At 37.1% G+C, this 21,641-nt stretch overlaps 1 long non-coding RNA gene across 1 annotated transcript in view; it reads left to right on the top strand.

Annotated features, from left to right (window-relative positions):
- Positions 1 to 20,545, top strand: part of LOC141275834 (uncharacterized) — a 29,779-nt gene extending 9,234 nt beyond the window's left edge. The window contains exon 3 of the long non-coding RNA XR_012324246.1: positions 20,360 to 20,545. This is a non-coding gene — a long non-coding RNA (uncharacterized lncRNA). The remainder of the gene's footprint in view (positions 1 to 20,359) is intronic.
- Positions 20,546 to 21,641: the final 1,096 nt, after the last annotated feature.

The raw sequence follows: 21,641 nt of genomic DNA, 5'->3' as shown, positions 1-21,641 counted from the left end.
TTTATTTATTTATTATTTATTTTTTTAACATCTTTATTGGAGTATAATTGCTTTACAAGGTTGTGTTAGTTTCTGCTGTATAGCAAAGTGAATCAGCTATATGCATACTTTTAAATACGTGAAGAGAGTCAAATACATTTGTGGTTTTCTAGTATGTACTTTTTTTGTATACAAAAGGATATTTAATGGCCCCTCTATGGACTCAAAATATCCTGCAATCAGTAAACAAATATCTTGAATATGCATGTAATCCAAAGGGATCAGTAAATAGAAAAAAAAAAATTCCCTATGCAAATTTGGATGAACCTGTCCTAATGTGCTTACTCTCGATGGGACATTGTTTTTTAAACTATTATAACCGGTAACAATAGCTAGTGTTTACTGGGGACTTAAAGCACAGCAAGCCCTGTGCTAAACAGGTGACATACATTATCATCTTCAGTCCTCACAGTCACAATAGGGAGAGACCTTCAGTCATCATCCTCACTTTACAAATGAGAACTGAGACTCGCACAGCAGAGCTGAGACGGTAATCCAAACCACTGTTCTCCAAAGCCACTATGTCCATCATGGGTCTTTGGAAAATATGGAAAAGTGGCAAAAAGAGCAAACCCATCATGCCAAGAAACCAGTTTTCATTTTGGTATATTTCTTTCTGATTGTATTTCTATCCATACAATTTTTGTTCCATACTCTTTCACTTATTATTATTAATTTATTAGAAATTATTTCAAAATATCAATTTTCATGGCCATTAACTATTCCAGTGATTGGATATTCCTTGTTCAACTTAATGCCACACTTATTTGGACACTTGGGCTATTTTCAAATTTTTGCTATAAATAATACTTTTATAGCTATTTATGTGAATTAAATGTTTTCTTAATCTGGGATTATTTGTTTATGATCATTAAAATGGAAACACCAGGTCAAATACATACATTTAAAGGCCACATTAAATACATTTAAGATCACATTGCCAAATTTATTTTCCAAAAAGATTACATCAATCTGTACAACTACCACCAATGTGGTGCCTATTTCACCTCACCCATACCAGCATTGGGTATTATACTTTAGAAATACAAATTTCCTAGTTCAGTATGTGAAAAGTGATTTTTTTATTTGCTTTTCTTTTACTGGATTATGTGCAAAATTGAACATTTTTTTCTATGCTTGCTATTCAGTTTTATTTTACCCTTTTCACTGGATTCCTAGGGTGGAAGCTTTGATTATTGTTTTTAGTTCGCTTTTTCTGATATACACATTTAATGCTATAAATTTTCCTCTAAGCAAGTTGATTTTGTTGTGTCCCACAAATTTTGATAAGTTGTACTTTTATTTTTTCTTTAATTCAAAATATCTTAAAATTTCTCTTGAGATTTCTTCTTTGGCTCATGAGTTACTTAGAGGTATGCTGTTTAATTTCCAGATATTTGGGGATTTTCCAGTTATCTTTCTGTTATTTGTTTCTACTTTAATTCATTGTGGTCTGAGAACATACCATGTTTGATTTCTATTCTTTCAAGTTTATTAACGTGTGTCTTACGGCCCAGAATATGGTCTATCTTGGTGTATACTTATTGTGAGTCTGCTGTTGTTGGATGGAGTATTCTGTAAATGTCAACTCGATCAAATTGACTGATCTGTTCACGTCATATATACCCTTACTGTTTTCACCTTTTTCAAATTATACTCACTTAAAAAATTTTATTTGTTTATTTATTTATTTTTTATTTTTGGCTGCGTTGGGTCTTCATTGCTGTGCACGGGCCTTCTCTAATTGCAGTGAGCAGGGGCTACTCTTCGTTGCGGTGTGCGGGCTTCTCATTGCAGTTGCTTCTCTTGTTTCGGAGCACGGGCTCTAGGCGCACAGGCTTCAGTACTTGTGGCACATGGGCTCAGCAGTTGTGGCTCACGGGTTCTAGAGTGCAGACTCAGTAGTTGTGCCACATGGGCTTAGTTGCCCTGCAGCATGTGGGATCTTCGCGGACCAGGGCTCAAATCCATGTCCCCTGCATTGGCAGGCGGATTCTTAACCACTGCGCCACCAGGGAAGTCCTATACTCACTTTATACAACTAGTGAACAAAACAACAGAAGAGAAAAGTAAATTAAAAAACTTAATTACACTTAAAGTTTATAATGGAGGAAACAGATTTCCATGCATGCTTTTCATGAAGTTTTTCATTTTTGCCTATTACCTCTTTCTAACAATGAAGAGGATGTATGAGAGGAAAAGCTGGGTGAGAGGGTAAGTCAGAAACACAGAAGAAAATGTTGAAAGGAAACACCAATCACGTCACTAGTCTGAGATTTTTCCGTATTCTAAATGATGGTTTCATGCCTATTGAAAAAGAAAAAGCTTATTTTATCTTTGTCTTCTTGAGAATTCATAATTTTTAATTAAAAAGTAATAACTCTTAAAAACAACATCTATAATCCATATTTTGAACTGACCCTGTTTTCACTGTAAAATACCAGAAAATCACAGTTATAGAGTCGTAAAGGTAACTGTAGTACAGAAAGTTTGACTGATTACATAGTGTTATAGTTTTAAGAGCTCCTTCAAAAGCAATCAGACTATTTGGAAAACCTCTTTCATAATATATGTGTTCTTCCTTTAAAATGTAAACACTGGGCTTCCCTGGTGGCGCAGTGATTGAGAGTCCACCTGCTGATGCAGGAGACACGGGTTCGTGCCCCAGTCCGGGAAGATCCCACGTGCCGCGGAGCAGCTGGGCCCGTGAGCTATGGCCGCTGAGCCTGCGCATCCGGAGCCTCTGCTCCGCAACGGGAGAGGCCACAACAGTGAGAGGCCCGCGTACCGCAAAAAAAAAAGTAAACACTGAGCCAATCTTAGAAGCAAACACTGACTGCATACTTATATCAAGTCAGTTGTTGCATTTTAGTTATAGCAATCCAAAAACGTGAACCATAGGTTTACTTTTTAACTCCAACCCTGTTCAAAGATCACTTATTGGCCTCTGAAGGAACAGGTGGCATGTCTGTTATAGTTTAACAAGTGGCCTTTGGGTGAGGTATAGTCATTCAGATACCTCTGGATGCTTTGGATGCTCTCATGTGTGGCAGGGTACACTTGCTAAAACATTCTCCTCTCTAGATCTGGAAACCTAGAGTCTGTATCTTAGGCACTGGGCTGGTATTCCAGACTTCCCTTCTGAGTCATAGATGAAAAATGCCATCTTGCAACTGAGATAGCACTTCCTTTGCCAAGAAATCACATTCCTAATTTCCTAATGTTGACATTACAATCCAGTTCTTGGTATATAAGACAGCTTTTCTCTTTGCAGTGTACATATATCTGAGCATTCATCTTTCTGATAACAAACTTTACAGGGATTTTTTTTTCTATCAGAGGTACCGTTAATTATATTAGGCTCCCCAGAGAATTCCAGAATCACTTCAAATACCAGCAACTCAATTCTATTCCACTACTCACATCTGTTGAGTTGGGTTGAATTGGAATTGTGTTACATTAAAAGTTAATTTTAGGAGTATTTACGTTTTTAGGAAATTGAATTTACATTTTTATGCGTATGGTATAACTCTCCATGTATTTAAGTCCTCTTTAAGGCATTTCAATAGAGTTTTATGCTTTTCTTCATAAAAATCTTGTCAATCTTTAATCAGACATTCCTAGACACTATTTTTGGTTATGTTTATAAATACCTTTTTAAAAATAATATTTTAAAAATCGTTGTTGGTATAATGGTACATAACTGATTTTTTGTGTATTGATCTTATATCTAGCAACCTTACTAAATTCATAGTTCTGATATTTTTACTTTTTGGATTTTTCTGTATAAACAATCATATCATATGTGTATACACATGGTTTACTTCCAATCCTTAAAACTTTTGTTTTTCTTTGCTAACTACGCTGGCTAGAACACTTAGTACATTTTGAATAGTCACAATACTGGAAGACTGGTGATTTCCCTTATTATTTTGTGAGGTAAGCAATGTGTTTAAAAGATTTTTTTTAACCCAGCACTAGGTGTTTTGCACTGAGAGAAATCAAGTTGTCTAATCTGCCCTATTGCTAGAGTCATATCCTACCTTAATCATTTCCCATACCCTTACCTTCTTTTTCTACTAGGTGAATTGCTCTTTATACACTTTCTAAGTCCATGTTTTAAAATCACTTTTCTCATTTCCAATGGTGTATTTTTTTTGAAATTGAATATTGATTGTGAAATCAATACCCTATTGAGAAATTATCTTTCTCTTTACATTCAAATTACCTCTTAATATTCATGGCTTCCAGGAAAAACTTAATTAAAAAATGAAAGTACTTTCAAAGACAATGAGATGACCATGGGTCTACCTAGCACGTTAATGAAGCATTCTTTATATCTTCCTACGATATTTCCGGTACTTCCGAATGTGCAGCTTGCTTTGTTGCACAGCATCAGAGGCACCATTCACATCACTGTCTCTGTGAATGGCGTTTCCTGAAATTTTCAGTGCACAACCTGCAAGGCTGATGTAGTGGCCTTGCCTGTGTGTTTCATTTTTCTGTCTAATTAGGACTGTGGGTTCTCTCTCAAGCAAGTAGTGATAATCTGCAAATGTCTGGCTCCAAAAATAACCCTAAATGTGTTTCAAAAAGATTCTTTGGCTACAAGCAGAAAAATAGTATGTCTAGGAGATGGGTTACTATAATACAGCTTTAGTAGGGTAGCCTCTTCTTCCACCCCAAATCAGTATTGATTCAGTGTTCTTTAACTTTAGTATTATGTGATTAAGTAAATTGTCACTTCCGTTTATATAAACACACAATTAGGATGAGGTAAAAAAAATGGAAAGTCGGGGCTTCCCTGGTGGCGCAGTGGTTGAGAGTCTGCCTGCCGATGCAGGGGACACGGGTTCGTGCCCCGGTCCGGGAAGATCCCACATGCCGCGGAGCAGCTGGGCCCGTGAGCCATGGCCGCTGAGCCTGCGCGTTCGGAGCCTGTGCTCCGCAACGGGAGAGGCCACAACAGTGAGAGGCCCGCGTACCGCACAAAAAAAAAAAAAAAAAAACACACAAGGAAAGTTGGATGAATTGCTTGGGGGAAGAGTCAACATAAAACTAATAAATTACAAATCTCACTAGTAGTAATAATATTTGTGATTAGATAATGGTAAGGTGGTAATGATAATAATGAATCGTAGTTGTTTGGCTTAGTTCCCTTTTTTTATTGAAGTTATAGTTGACTTACAATGCTGTGCCAATCTCTGCTGTACAGCAAAATGACTCAGTCATGCACATACAGATACTTTTTTTCATATTCTTAACCATTATGGTTGATCACAGGATATTGAATATAGTTCCCTGTGCTATACAGTAGGACCTTGTTGTTTACCCATCCTATATATAATAGTTTACATCTGCTAATCCCAAACTCCCAGTCTTTCCCTCCCCCACCCCCAGCCTCCTTGGCAACCACACATCTGTTCTCTATGTCTGTGAGTCTGTTCCTCTTTTGTAGGTAGGTTCATTTGTGCCATATTTTAGATTCCACATATAAGTGATATTATATGGTATTTGTCTTTCTCTTTCTGACTTACTTCACTTAGTATGATAATCTCTAGTTGCATCCATGTTGCTGCAAATGGCATTATTTTGTTCTTTTTCATGACTGAGTAGTATTCCATTGTATATATGTACCACATCTTCTTTATCCATTTATCTGTCGATGGACATTTAGGTTGTTTCCATGTTGTGGCTATTGTGAATAGTGCTGATATGAACATAAGGGTGCATGTATCTTTTTGAATTATAGTTTTTTTCTGGTCTGTGCCTAGGAGTGGGATTGCTAGATCATATGGTAATTCTATTTTTAGTTTTCTGAGGAACATCCACACTGTTTTCCATAGTGGCTGCACCGACTTACATTCCCACCAACAGTGTAGGAGGGTTCCCTTTTCTCCACACCCTCTCCAGCATTTGTTATTTGTAGACTTTGGCTTAGTTCCAAATTTAAACTGCATTGTGGCTTAGTTTCTGCCATAAAAAGTTCTTGAGAGACAGAGAAAGAGAGAGGATTATATAGCATAGGTGCTACTTTCTCACTAAGAAATGTCAGTGTTAATGATGTATGCCAAACATACAATGATACCAGATTCTCAACTGTTTGAACTATCATCTCGTGCCCAAGCAATGTCAAAGTTAATTTTATCTGACTGAACCCATAAAGTTCTCTTTAGAAAGGCAGGTCTTTAGTTATAGACTAAAAAGGGCAAAGATTATAGCCAATTCATCTTTATAGCTGTACATCTGCAGTTTTAAGTTATATATATATTTCACTCACTCATTCATTCAGTATTGGATAGCACAGTTTTAGACCTCACAGGGGGTAATACCACAAAGGGAATAACATGTACTGGGTGCAAAGTAAGCACATGCAACCAGCTTGCGCTATCAGAAAAAAAGCACTGGATGGAGCCAAAAGAAGAGTGTAGATCAATCATGACCTTGATAGAAAAGGATAAAGTTTGGATGCTTGGACACATTTGCAAATAATGATGCTAGCATAGAAGCTAAACAGAGGGCTAAAATAGAGACCACAGGTTATACGAAAAAGTTATGAATAGTCAAGAGTTCGAAAGCAACTTAAATGAAAAAAATAAAAACAGTCTGCCCTGGCAATGTGTAAGGTATATTAGGCTTGTCACTAATATGAGGTGGCTAGGGACATCAACTGTATTACTTCATCCTTATATTACCAGTGCCAGGCACAGAATAAGTTCTCAATAAATACTTGTTGAAAATGGAAGAAGGATGATCAATTAGATACCTATGTGACCTAATTTAAAATATTCTGGGACTTCCCTGGTGGTGCAGTGGTTAAGAATCTGCCTGCCAATGCTAGGGACACAGGTTCAAGCCTTAGTCCGGGAAGATCCCACATGCTGCAGAGCATGCACCACAACTACCGAGACTGTGCTCTAGAGCTCGCAAGCCACAACTACTGAGCCTGCATACCACAACTACTAAAGCCTGTGCGCCTAGAGCCCGTGCTCCACAACAAGAGAAGCCACCGTAATGAGAAGCCAGGGCACCGCAACAAAGAGCAGCCCCTGCTCGCCACAACTAGAGAAAGCCCACGCCCAGCAACAAAGCCCAATGCAGCCAAAAATAAATAAATTAATAAAATAAAATAAAATATCCCAACTCACAAATGTCACATGTGGCTAAAGAAAAATCTGTTTCTGAGTTGTTTTTATAGGTGTGGTTCAGCCAGCATTGGTGACACATCAGGAAAGATGGCAAACAGACTGAGAAAAAGCTGTAAAAAAGTGATCTCACTGTAAGCAGCATGGGTGGGCCTGGTAGGTCAGTTCTCATACAAGCACATTCATTCTAGAAAGTTCTCATATGACTAAGAAGACGCTAACAGAAATTGAACAGATTTCATCATTAAATAAATAGGAAACATCAAATAGGTAATGGAAAATGTTGAATGATGATGGGAGGAGACATTTCTAGATAATTTATAACCTCCTTCCTTTCATTCCCTTTCACATGTTGACTTCTCCTATTCCCCTTGACCTCTTCCATCCCCACACTATGAGGCAGGGATGTTTCCCTGTAATCCACTCAAGAGCACTATCTTTGGAAGTTAAGTAACTTGCCCAAGATAGCCTAAGAAGAGACAGAGCCAGGATTTGAAAAATTGGACTCCAGAGCCTGTGGCTATTACCATTCTGCTAAACTAGATTATGCACTAGTTACATGGCAGGTAGAAAGTAAAATGCCTTAAAGTTGTCATGGGTTTTTTCCCTATTCTGTCATTAAGCAGCATTATCCTTCAACTCAATCAACGATTCCAACCTTCCTCACCAGAAAAAGCCACCTAAACATTTCTAATTACCTAACAATATAAAACAAGAGAACACCAAAGATCCAGAAATCTCCAGGAATAAAGAATAGAGGTGGGAGGGGACAGTGAGCATTTTACTGCCCACTTAACCTCATTCATAAAATGGGAGTAATAATAACATGTATTTTGTAGGTTTCCATAGGATTGAATAAGTTAATTAAAGCACTGAGAATAATGCTTGGCACAGAGGAAGCATTTAATAAGAGTTAACTATTATTTTTTTCCTATCAGGGGCAGTGGATTATTTTTTCTACAAAAAAATTACAATAAAAAAAATTACAATATCACTACATGTTTTCAGTTCCTGTAGCCCAAGAATGTGATTTCTAGCATGTACTCATATTTCTTAAAATCCTATAGAACTTATTTGGATATTCCATGTTGTAATACAACATACCTTAACTTACTATTTTAACCAGGAATTCATATTGCTTTAACAAAAATGAATTAAAAGATTATTGATCATGTTGCAAAGGCAGAATAGTGAGCTGCTTAGAGACCAGACTCTGGCATTCTAACTCTAGAAGAATCCCAGATCTTCCACTCATTAGCGGAGTGACTTTGGGCAAATTATCTACCCTATGTATACCTCAGTTTCCTCATCTGTAAATTAGGATAGTAATAGTATCTACGTCATAGACTTGTTATGAGGATTAAATGAGTCATTACAAGTAAAGTTCTAGGAATATGCCTTGCACATAGTCTGCACTTACGTGAGTTATTATTTCTTTTATACTTTTTCCATATAGTTGAAAAATGTATTTTGTCAATTGATTTTTAAAAATTTATCAGCAAAATGTCCATAGGAAAACATTCAAATTCCCCTACTCTAAATGCCTAAAATATATTTAATATGTGGTTGAAATTCAAGCCTTTCTATCTGTCTAATTTTAGTATATTGTAATTATTGCTTTAATTCTATTTTAATCCACAGATACTTAATTCGGAGTAGTTGCCTTTTACTGTCTCAGCCTGTTACTTTTCCTAAAATCCATGCTTAGGTTTAAACTTGCTTATATAATTGTTTTTAACATCCTTATTGGAGTGTAATTGCTTTACAATGGTGTGTTAGTTTCTGCTTTATAACAAAGTGAATCAGCTATACATATACATATATCCCCATATCTCCTCCCTCTTGCATCTCCCTCCCACCCTCCCTATCCCACCCCTCTAGGTGGTCACAAAGCACTGAGCTGATCTCCCTGTGCTATGCGGCTGCTTCTCACTAGCTATCTGTTTTACATTTGGTAGTATATGTAAGTCCATGCCACTCTATCACTTTGTCCCAGCTTACCCTTCCCCCTCCCCGTGTCCTCAAGTCCGTTCTCTACGTCTGCATCTTTATTCCTCTCCTGCCCCTATGTTCTTCAGAACCATTTTTTTTTTAGATTCCATATATACGTGTTAGCATACGGTATTTGTTTTCCTCTTTCTGACTTACTTCACTCTGTATGACAGACTCTAGGTCAATCCACCTCACTACAAATAACTCAATTTCATTTCTTTTTATGGCTGAGTAATATTCCATTGTGTATATGTACCACATCTTCTTTATCCATTCATCTGTCGATGGACACTTAGGTTGCTTCCATGTCCTGACTATTGTAAATAGAGCTGCAATGAACATTGTGGACATGACTGTTTTTGAATTACGGTTTTCTCAGGGTATATGCCCAGTAGTGGGATTGCTGGGTCATATGGTAGTTCTATTTTTAGTTTTTTAAGGAACCTCCATACTGTTCTCCATAGTGGCTGTATCAATTTACATTCCCACCAACAGTGCAAGAGGGTTCCTTTTCTCCACACCCTCTCCAGCATTTATCGTTTGTAGATTTTTTGATGATGGCCATTCTGACCGCTGTGAGGTGATACTTCATTGTAGTTTTGATTTGCATTTCTCTAATGATTAGTGATGTTGAGCATCCTTTCATGTGTTTGTTGGCAATCTGTATATCTTCTTTGGAGAAAAGTCTATTTAGGTCTTCTGCCCATTTTTGGATCAGGTTGTTTGTTTTTTTGATACTGAGCTGCATGAGCTACTTGTAAATTTTGGAGATTAATCCTTTGTCAGTTGCTTCATTTGCAAATATTTTCTCCCGTTCTGAGGGTTGTCTTTTTGCCTTGTTTATGGTTTCCTTTGCTGTGCAAAAGCTTTTAAGTTTCATTAGGTCCCATTTGTTTATTTTTTATTTTATTTCCATTACACTAGGAGGTGGGTCAAAAAGGATCTTGCTGTGATTTATGTCATAGAGTGTTCTGCCTATGTTTTCCTCTAAGAGTTTTATAGTGTCTGGCCTTACATTTAGGTCTTTAATCCATTTTGAGTTTATTTTTGTGTATGGTGTTAGGGAGTATTCTAATTTCATTCTTTTACATGTAGCTGTCCAATTTTCCCAGCACCACTTATTGAAGAGGCTGTCTTCTCTCCATTGTATATTCTTTCCTCCTTTATCAAAAATAAGGGGACCATATGCACATGGGTTTATCTCTGGGCTTTCTCTCCTGTTCCATTGATCTATATTTCTGTTTTTGTGCCAGTACCATACTGTCTTGATTACTGTAGCTTTGTAGTATAGTCTGAAGTCAGGGAGCCTGATTCCTCCAGCTCCGTTTTTCTTTCTCAAGATTGCTTTGGCTATTCGAGGTCTTTTGTGTTTCCATACAAATTGTGAAATTTTTTGTTCTAGCTCTGTGAAAAATGCCATTGGTAGTTTGATAGGTATTGCATTGAATCTGTAGATAGCTTTGGGTAGTAGAGTCATTTGCAGAATGTTGATTCTTCCAATCCAAGAATATGGTATATCTCTCCATTGTTTGTATATCTTAATTTCTTTCATCAGTGTCTTATAGTTTTCTGCCTACAGATCTTTTGTCTCCTCAGGTAGGTTTATTGTTAGGTGTTTTATTCTTTTTGCTGCAATGGTAAATGTGAGTGTTTCTTTAGTTTCTCTTTCAGATTTTTCATCATCAGTGTATAGAAATGCAAGAGATTTCTGTGCATTAATTTTGTATCCTGCTACTTTACCAAATTCATTGATTAGCTCTAGTAGTTTTCTGGTAGCATCTTTAGGATTCTCTATGTATAGTATCATGTCATCTGCAAACAGTGACAACTTTACTTCTTCTTTTCTGATTTGGATTCCTTTTATTTCCTTTTCCTCTCTGATTGCTGTGGCTAAAACTTCCAAAACTATGTTGAATAATAGCGGTGAGAGTGGGCATCATTGTCTTGTTCCTGATCTTATTGGAAATGATTTCATTTTTTACCATTGAGGATGGTGTTGGCCTTGGGTTTGTCATATACGGCCTTTATTATGTTGAGGTAAGTTCCCTCTATGCCTACTTTCTGGAGGGTTTTTATCATAAATCTGTGTTGAATTTTGTCGAAAGCTTTTTCTGCATCTATTGAGATGATTATATGGTTTTAATCCTTCAATTTGTAAATATTATTTATCACATTGATTGATTTGCGTATATTGAAGAATCCTTGCCTTCCTGGGATAAACCCCATTTGATGTGCTGTTGGATTCTCTTTGCTAGTATTTTGTTGAGGATTTTTGCATCTATGTTCATCAGTGATATTGGCCTGTAGTTTTCTTTCTTTGTGACATCTTTGTCTGGTTTTGGTATTGGGGTGTTGGTGGCCTCATAGAATGAGTTGGGGAGTGTTCCTCCCTCTGCTGTATTTTGGAAGAGTTTGAGAAGAATTGGTATTAGCTCTTCTCTAAATGTTTGATAGAATTCGGCTGTGAAGCCATCTGGTCCTGGGCTTTTGTTTGTTGGAAGATTTTTAATCACAGTTTCAATTTCAGTGCTGTGATTGGTCTGTTTAAATTTTCTATTGCTTCCTGGTTCTGTCTCGGAAGGTTGTGCTTTTCTAAGAATTTGTCCATTTCTTCCAGGTTGTCCATTTTATTGGCATATAGGTGCTTGTAGTAATCTCTCATGATCCTTTGTATTTCTTCAGTGTCAGTTGTTACTTCTCCTTTTTCATTTCTAATTCTATCGATTTGACTCTTCTCCCTTTTTTTCTTGATGAGTCTGGCTAATGGTTTATCAATTTCGTTTATCTTCTCAAAGAACCAGCTTTTAATTTTATTGATCTTTGCTATTGTTTCCTTTATTTCTTTTTCATTTATTTCTGATCTGATCTTTATGATTTCTTTCCTTCTGCTAACTTTGGGAGTTTTTTATTCTTCTTTCTCTAATTGCTTTAGGTGTAAGTTTAGGTTGTTTATTTGAGATTAAACTTGTTTATATAATTTTATAGCAATTTCCCTTACTAACAAAGCAAACTGTTAAGATATAGTGAATGTGATAAGTACTTAGAATATTTTATTTTTTGTACAGACTCTGCTAAACGTCATAAGTCTTAGAGCTCAAAAATTAAGCAAAATACATGTACTGTTTTTGTACATATTTTTTAATTTTATGCTTAAGTACTGTTTATGAGTATTGAAATTAACAACAGGCTCAAATCAAGAAGAGAAATATGCCAGTGACTCATCACATTTAAAAAAAATTAAAAAATAAATTTATTTATTTATTTTTGGCTGCATTGTGTCTTCGTTGCTGCGTGCGGGCTTTCTCTAGTTGGGGAGAGCGAGGGCTACTCTTCCTTGCGGTGTGTGGTCTTCTCATTGCAGTCCCTTCTCTTGTTGCAGAGCTCGGACTCCAGTAGTTGTGGTGCACAGGCTTAGTTGCTCCGCGGCATGTGGGATCTTCCCGGACCAGGGCTCAAACCCGTGTCCCCTGCATTAGCAGGTGGATTCTTAACCACTGCGCCACCAGGGAAGCCCCGCATCCCATTTTAATGCTGCTTAATTTTTAGGCTTCCTGTGTGAATTAGCTAAGAGATACAGCAATTTAAATAATAATGATAAAACCTTTTCTCTTTCCTGCTTAATTTCTTTCTAAAGGAAAGTATTGTTTTTAAATATTTCTCAGGCATTCTCTATAAAAATAAAACCAGGAAATTAGAATTCTCTTAACAGTCATATCTTCTAGAGCTAAGAATTTCGGATGAAGGAGAAAGTGAATAGAGAAAAAGTATTTTTATGAGTTTAGAAAGGATAGGTCTATGTAGATCTAGAGTTTAAAAAGTCAGTCAAGTGTTGTCTGTGTCATGTTAATAGAATATTATTTTGTGAATTCTCCAGTCTTGTCCCAATGTCTGGCATCATTTACATACCTGCATACCAGGTATAGGTGGCATGAAGGCAGCACACACTGATAACCTCCCCTTGGAAAAAAATGAATAAAGAATATTTGCCATTTGGTTCACTCCTCGGAAAATATCAGAGGCATAATAGGAAAAAGAATTAAAACTACAAAAAAAATTAAAAGAAAATTAACTTATAAAGAAGTCAGAGTGATCGGCTTTCATATTTATAATTATGGAAAACAATTTACTCACATTACTAACGGTATAGATAAGACTTTCTTTAACTACAGATATGTCCTTTCATAGAACTGAAGATTTTAAAATATAATGTACAAAATTTAAAACCTCTATTTATCCAAAATCAATTGACTATTCAAAAACTTGTGTCTTCTTCTGCTTCCATTTCATGATTAACAAGGAATTAGTTTCAGCACTCTTTTTAGAGCATAGGTTGAAAAGGCATTTTAATTTCCATCTCAGGGTAATTTTAAAACCACATCAATTATTTTTCATGTGCAGCTGTTTTTTATCCACAAATTATTGCTCTAGGCATTTTTACTTTACCACACATTTCAGAAGAGAAGGAATGAAGGGAAACCAGCTAATCTACAAATGTTTCACCAACAGTAGATCAGACCACAAAAAAGTGAAGGAGGAGTTATGAACCAACATTTCTTTAGGAATAAGAACTGCTTATTGGATATATATTATATATATATATAATATATAATATAAACACTGGATATATAATCCATTTTAATTGCATTTAATTATCACTAAAGAATTGATTGCTGATTTGCTTTCCCCCTACCATTTATTCATTTAATACATATTTATTTATGTGCTGGGAAACATAAGTGAAGCGTAAGACTGTTCTCAAGAGGCTTACATCTGATTGAGAATACAATAATTGCACGTAAAACAAACAGAGAATGATATGAAGCAATAAAACACACCAGAGACTGGTGTGCCAAGAAGAGGAAGGAGAAGGGTGAAGGAAGAAGGGAGAAGGGAGAAGGGGAAGAGGAGGAAGAGGAAGAGGAAGAGGAAGGAGAAGGAGATGGAGAAGAAGGAGAAGGAGAAGAAGAAGAAAAGAAGAAGAAGAAAAAGAAGAAGAAGAAGGAGAAGGAGAAGGAGAAGGAGAAGGAGAAGAGCAGCTAAGATTTGGATAAGCTAAAGAAGGGCAGGGAAGACATTCTCCAAAGGCAGGAGTGAAGGTTTAAAGTGAATAAGGAATGTTTGGGATACACTGGGTAGGCGTGTCATAGGAGCAGGGTACACAGAGGTGAGTAGAATAATAGAATTTAGCCTGGAAGGGAGCTTAGATGTCATCTTTCTGAATGTGCAAAAATCTCTTTTATAACATCTCTGGCTGATAGTCATTTAACATCTACTGTTACACGTTTCTTGTTTGTTTAGCAAAACACTAATTATGCTCCAGGTACTGCTCTGAAGAGTTCACAGACATTAACTCAAGTGGTCTCATAACAGCCCTCTGACCAAGGTATGTTCATCATCCCTGCTTTACAGATAAGGAAGTGAGGCAAGGAGAAGATAGGTGATTCGCCTCAGGTCACGTTGCTGGTAAGTGGCTGATCCAGGATCCTCATACAGATGGTCTGGCTGCAGAGTCCACACTCTAGCCAGGTGTTTACCCTTTTCCAGGGTAGATGGCCCTTCCACCATTGGCCAGCTCAAATGATTAGACATGAGGTTGAGAAGCTTCTAAAATTTTTCTTATATTTCAGCATTATTTGTGATATAGATTCGCCTCATAAAAATTCAGATTTCAAGCAAAGAACACTGGAACTCTAAGGATTTGAGTGCAGGTCTTCCTTGACTTACGATGGGATTGTAATCTTATAAACCCATTGTAAATTGAAGATATCATAAGTTGAAAATGCATTTAACCTACCGAACATCATAGTTTAGCCCAGCCTACATTAAATGTGCTCAGGACTTCCCTGGTGGCGCAGTGGTTGAGAGTCCGCCTGCCGATGACATGGGTTCATGCCCCGGTCCAAGAAGATCCCACATGCCGCGGAGCAGCTGGGCCCGTGAGCCATGGCCTCTGAGCCTGTGCTCCGCAACAGGAGAGGTCACAACAGTGAGAGGCCCGTGTACCACAAAAAAAAAAAAGTGCTCAGAACACTTCCATTAGCCTACAGTTAGGCAAAATCATCTAACACAAAGCCTATTTTATAATAAAGTGTTGAATATTTCATGTACTTTACTGAATAGTGTGCTGAAAGTGAAAAACAGGATGGTTGTAAGTGTGTCAGCTGTTTACCCGCATTATTGTGTGGCTGACTGGGAACTTCAGCTCACTGCCACTGCTCAGCATCATGAGAAATTGTACCACATGTCACTAGCCCAGGAAAAGATCAAAATTCAAAGTACAGTTTCTACTGTATGTGAATCGCTTTTGCACTGTTGTAAAGTCAAAAAATCGTAGGTCCAGCCATCATAAATCGGGGACCTTCCATATAAGTGAGTTAAAGTGGTCACAAAAGTTACCTAGTATTTGTTTGATACCAAAACCAATGGTGTCTATGATTTTAAAAAAATTCTCTTAAAATATATAAAATGAATCTAATTTGACAAAATCTAGTGATTCTGTATGCAAAAATAAATGTAGTTGATTTATTAACTTGTGAAAGTCTTTAAACAACCTAGTGACTCAGGATACCAGAAAATATATAAAGACCATTTTATCATGATCACTTCAGAGGTAGAACTTTCTCTGTGAATGGGTGTTTTTATTTTATTTTATTTTTTTTCAGAACGCGGGCCTCTCACTGTTGTGGCCTCTCCCGTTGCGGAGCACAGGCTCCGGACACGCAGGCTCAGCGGCCATGGTTCACAGGCCCAGCCGCTTTGCGGCATGTGGGATCTTCCCGGACCGGGACACGAACCCGTGTCCCCTGCAGAGGCAGGCGGACTCCCAACCACTGAGCCACCAGGGAAGCCCTTTCTCTGTGAATTTAAAGAATGTTTAAAATTAAGACTGCTTCTTGGTAATCTTTAAAAATCATGATGTTACTTGGCGAGTGGAGACTGTGAGAACTGAGACAGGCTTCTTCTCCCAAAGCCAGAGTCACACAATCCTAAACACTGGATTCTCTCACTCATTCATTCAGTCAATACTGACTGAGTTCTCTCGATGTGTCGGGCATTCTTTCAGGCACTGGGGATTCTGTGGGAAATAACACAGACCAGGTTTCTGCTCTTGTGACGTTTAACATTCTTTGGGGGTGAGGGATACAGGTGGGATTTAATCAGGAGTGTAACATATTTTCTGTTTGGCCAAAAGTATACTTTATTGGATTCCCATCTGCCCCCAATTACTTCTATTATGTTAATAAGAAGGAGAAAAGACTGTAAGACCTTGAGATACGCTTACAATGCAAGGAAAAGGAGACATAACTTGAAACAGAAAGAAAGTCTATTTTTCCAAGGAGCAGCATGAGGAAGGAGGTGGAGCCAGCTTTTAGGAACGCCTGGGTCTGATGCTATCTCCCAACAGTCCTCACTGAACTCCCCAAACTGAGAAATTCTAAACCTTAAAACATGCTAATAATTTTTAAAGTGTCAATAATGATGGTAAACACTTAACTTTAGCATATGGTATTATCATATAAAAGCAAAATATTTTATCACAGAACCAGAAATTGACAGAATTATCAAATGTTATTCCAAGATTTTGGCTATAGAACTGGAAATACGAGTCTATTGATTAAGCCATGGCTCATATAGATGATTTCCTCCAAGGAAAAGGTTGGTCTTTCAATTAAGCACTTATGCTAATAGTTTTAATGAAGATCAAATGTTTCTAAATTCTAAGGCCAGAGAGAAATAGTTAAATCAATAACTGAAAATTTAGAGATTTTATTGGGTAAATGATTAAATATTTAGCTATGAAAATATGTTTTTCTCCATAGAGTTAAAAAGTTTATATTGATCATTTTCTTTAAGAAAACATCCTAGGGGCATTGTCAATTATAAATAAGAATCAGAATACAGGTCTTTGCTTTAAGGAAACAGAGCTCTTAATTTTTAATTGCCCAAATAAAACAGCTGCAATGCAGCCTTTTATACCTCTGATAAAGGCCATATGTTCTTTTCTATCTATTAGGATTGTGAAAGTTTTTGGTGGACAAATAATGAGAACCCAAGACAGATTCTGTTCTCTTATAGCAGGTTCCGTTTTCTACATGTAATTTCACAATGGGTGCTATAACTGGATAGTTCTATACAGAGTCATTGCACCAAATCAGGACTCTAAAATACTCTTAGTTTATTTTACCATGGCCTTACACATGTAGTAGGGTTGCATAATAGGAGAAAAATAAAGTCTGGTGCAATTCTCACAGCATTAACATAATCTCTATTGAGTAAAACTACAATTTAAAAAAACTGGCCCAATATATCTACTGTTAACTATGGCCTAAGTTGTTTAAATAAAAAGAATTGTCATGTTAAAGAAGAATCCTGTTTGTCTTTCAACACCTGCTATTGGTAGATTGAGAATGACTAACAGAACTGAGAGTTTCTAGAAAGAGGGGAGGCCTTTTGAATAAGGGAAGAATTTGAAACAAAGAAGATAAAGAGGTTTCAGACTTATTTGATTTTGAGTATCTTTACACTATATAGTGAAATTTCATTAACTTGAATTCATAAAATCAACTACTATCACCTAGTTTGGTGCTAAAGATTACTTTTGAACTATTTATTATGCAAGAAAATCAATAATAAAAAATTAAAATAGTTCATTCCATTTAGAGTGCATAAAATGAAAAGAGTTGGACAAGGGGGCACAGGAAATATTTTTAATTTGTGGAGCAATTCCTGGGATTTAGTTTGCTCCGCAAGGAAGAATAACCTTTCAATAAATAGCTTAGCAAATAAATATATTATTACATTTTTTTCTTTTCTTAAATATTTTGATAGGAAAAAACATATATATATATGTAAATACTTTGATTCGTATCTATAAGCCAGATATTTCCAAAGTAGATATTGCCCATGATTGGTTAATACCTGAATTTACGGGGTTTGTTTCTATACCTTTCATTCACACGATCAAATCATTAAGCCCCCATCATGTGTGCAGGCCTCAGACGCACATTCTGGTTATTGCCAGAGTGAAAGCAGCGTTTAAGAGGCTCAGGAAAAGCACCTAGGCAAGTGCTTTTGCCTGTCTCAAGCAGGGGATCTCAATCTGGGGCCCCTGCATGAGCTTTAATGAGCCGAGGTCTTCAAATCTGCAGAAACTGCATGAAAAATTTTTATGTGTTTATATGAAATTTTTCAGAGAGTGCCTTTTTTGTTTTGTTTTGTATTGTTTTGTTTTGTTTGCGGTACGCGGGCCTCTCACTGTTGTGGCCTCTCCCATTGCGGAGCACAGGCTCCGGACGCGCAGGCTCAGCGGCCATGGCTCACGGGCCCAGCCGCTCTGCGGCATGTGGGATCTTCCAGGACCAGGGAACGAACCCGTGTCCCCTGCATCGGCAGGCGGATTCTCAACCACTGCGCCACCAGGGAAGCCCCTCCATGTTTTTCATGATTATCAAAGGTCATTATCCCCCTAAAAAGGTAACAATTATTGATTTAGGGAGTCTTTGTTCATGGATGATCCAGTGCTCCAATAAAATGCAATACAAGATTGGGATTGACATATAATCATTACTATGTATAAATAGATAACTAATGAGAACCTACTGTATAGCACAGGGAGCTCTACTCAGTGCTCTGTGGTGACCTAAATGGGAAGGAAATCTAAAAAAGAGGGATATATGTATATGTATAACTGATTCACTTTGCTGTACAGCAGAAACTAACACAACATTGTAAAGCCATTATACTCCAATAAAAATTAATTTAAAAAAACCAAACAACAACAAAAAAAAACCAAAAATACAATACAACTTTGGATTAAAAGATCTGAAATGAGAATTCCCTGGTGGTCCAGTGGTTTGGGCTCGGCGCTTTCACTGCCAGGGCCCAGGTTCAATCCCTGGTCAGGGAACTATGATCCTGCAAGCCTCAGGACACGGCTAAAAAAAAAGAGAAAGATTTGAAATGATGTCCCATCCCCGCTGACCACAGACTTTCCCTGGAAAACCCTTCAAATACCTAGCTACCATTTGCAAGAAAAACTGTTCTAAATGTAATGTTATAGATTTTGGTAATATTAAACATTTCTTCTGTTAAAGTCTCATATCCTTTGTTCAGTTAACAATATTTTTGCAAATGTATTATGTGCAGATGTTGAGGATAAAAACGATGAACCAAAACAGACATATCCCTCACCTTCCAGGATGGATATATAGCAGAAGACACTCTCAGTTTTCCTTGTTCTCTATATCAACTGGAGGAAAAAAATGTATAAGACATACTCAAGTTCATCTAATTTCAACTAAAAGCGCTCACATTAAACTAAATGAATGAAGTAAAGTGACATCTAGCGTTGGTTAAGTGGCAGTGAAATATGTATAAAGACACTAGCTTTAACTTATTTTTTGCAAATAATGTTAAACTTGGCTTGACCAACCCTTAAAAGCATAGTTTGTTTTCATTCTTTTTTACATTTTAGAGTAATTTTGAAATAATCTGAATTTAAATGTCGATAACCTTGTTTTTACTTTCATAAAAAAAATCTCAAAGCACAGAGAGAAGTATTGCATAGAGAATAAAATAACACTCATGGATCTATCACCCAGTGTTGGCATTTTGCTGTATTTGCTTCAGATAGCTTAAAAGTAAGACATGATAGACACATTTGATGCCCTGTGAACTCTCTCCTGGTTCACTTTCATCTTTTTCTCCTCAGAAGTAACCACTATCTGGTTTACGATTTCTGTGACTGTTTTTATATTTTTTATTACATATTTATATACCTGTAAAATTTATATTGCACTTTTTATGCTTGATATAAACAACACCATCCTGTGTAAGTCCTTGCAGCTTGCTCTTTCTGTTTCAATATTATGCTTTTCAGATTTATTCATATGGATCATTAGCTCTAGTCATTTATTTTAACTGCTGTGTGGTAGTAATACATTGACTAAATTATAGCACAATTTATGTTACAATTGATGGACATTTGGGTTGTTTCCAGTGTCTTGCTCTTTTAAACCATGCTACAGTGAACACTCATATTCACTCACAGCACCCTTGTGCACACGTTTGAGAGTTTCTGTAGTCTGAATGCCAAGGAAGTAGTGCTCAGATATATATATATATATATATATATATATATATATATATTTTTTTTTTTTTTTTTTTTTTTTTTTTTTTTGCAGTACGCGGGCCTCTCACTGTTGTGGCCTCTCCCATTGTGGAGCACAGGCTCCGGACGCGCAGGCTCAGTGGCCATGGCTCACGGGCCCAGCCGCTCCGCGGCATGTGGGATCCTCCCGGACCGGGGCACGAACCCGTGTCCCCTGCATCGGCAGGCGGACTCTCAACAACTGCGCCACCAGGGAAGCCCTCAGGTATATACTTTTATATTCAATTTGCATCTCCCTGATTAGTAGTAAAACTGAGCTTCTTAAAAAATATGTTTTTACCACCCAAGTTTCCACTGTGAATTGCCTGTACCTCACATGTGCCTGTTGGATTGCTAGCATTTTCCTTACCGAATTCTTGGGGTTCTTTACATACTCTTGATATGAGTACTTTGTAGGTTTAATGCACTGCAAATATTGTTCCCCAGTTTATGGCTCGGCTCTTCACTATGTTCATAGGATCCTTTCTTTTTAATGTAATCAACTTTATCTATCTTTCCTTTTTATAGCTTAAGAAATCCTTTGGCAAGCTTTTCTCCTTTATTTTCTTCTCGAATGTTTAAAGTTTTGATTTACGTATTTAGGCTTCCATGTTGCTAACTCTTGTGTATTGTGTGAGGTTGCGAATTTGTTTTCTTTTTTCTTATAGATAATAATTGTTCCAGCATTATTCATCGAAGAGACGATCTCTTCTTTATTGTTCACTGTAGAAATTAGTTGTGTCAAATTTCTCTTGTATGGCGCTACTTGAATAGGACCTTGAGTTTCCCTCAATTGAGTCAAGTGTATCTACTGACACATTCCACCTGTGGGCTTTTCCCTACTCACATGCTGAGCCTGATTTGCCATCTGCCTGAGAAATATTGGTCAATCTCAGCACCATTCTTCCTAATGTTCCCAGACTGTGTCTGTGTTCTCACCACTGTTTCTTTTCTTGCAGTCCATACCCTTGCCATTTGCACTCCTATTCTGGATTCTGAGTTAGGGTGACCAACCATGCCAGTTTGCCCAGGACTGAAGAGTTTTCCCAAAACAGGACTTTAAGTGCAAAAACTGGGACAGTTCTTGGCAAACTGGAATGGGACAGTAGGTCACTTTTGTTTTTACCTCCAGTTTCAGCTTCCTCCTATATTGACCCCCTTGACTCTTTAATTTGGCGTTATCTCTGTGCTCACCAATCATCTTTACATTGAACTTATATTTGTTGAGCACCTACTATATCAGAGGCTGTATGAAGCATTTTCACATATAGTATCTCACTGAACACTTACAACAGCTCTGTATGTCTTCCTTTTAT

This window comes from Tursiops truncatus, chromosome 11, assembly GCF_011762595.2.
Source record: "Tursiops truncatus isolate mTurTru1 chromosome 11, mTurTru1.mat.Y, whole genome shotgun sequence".
NCBI classification, from domain to species: Eukaryota; Metazoa; Chordata; class Mammalia; order Artiodactyla; family Delphinidae; genus Tursiops; species Tursiops truncatus.
Note: the sequence above shows the minus strand (reverse complement) of the source record. Positions and strands in the feature narration are given on the sequence as shown.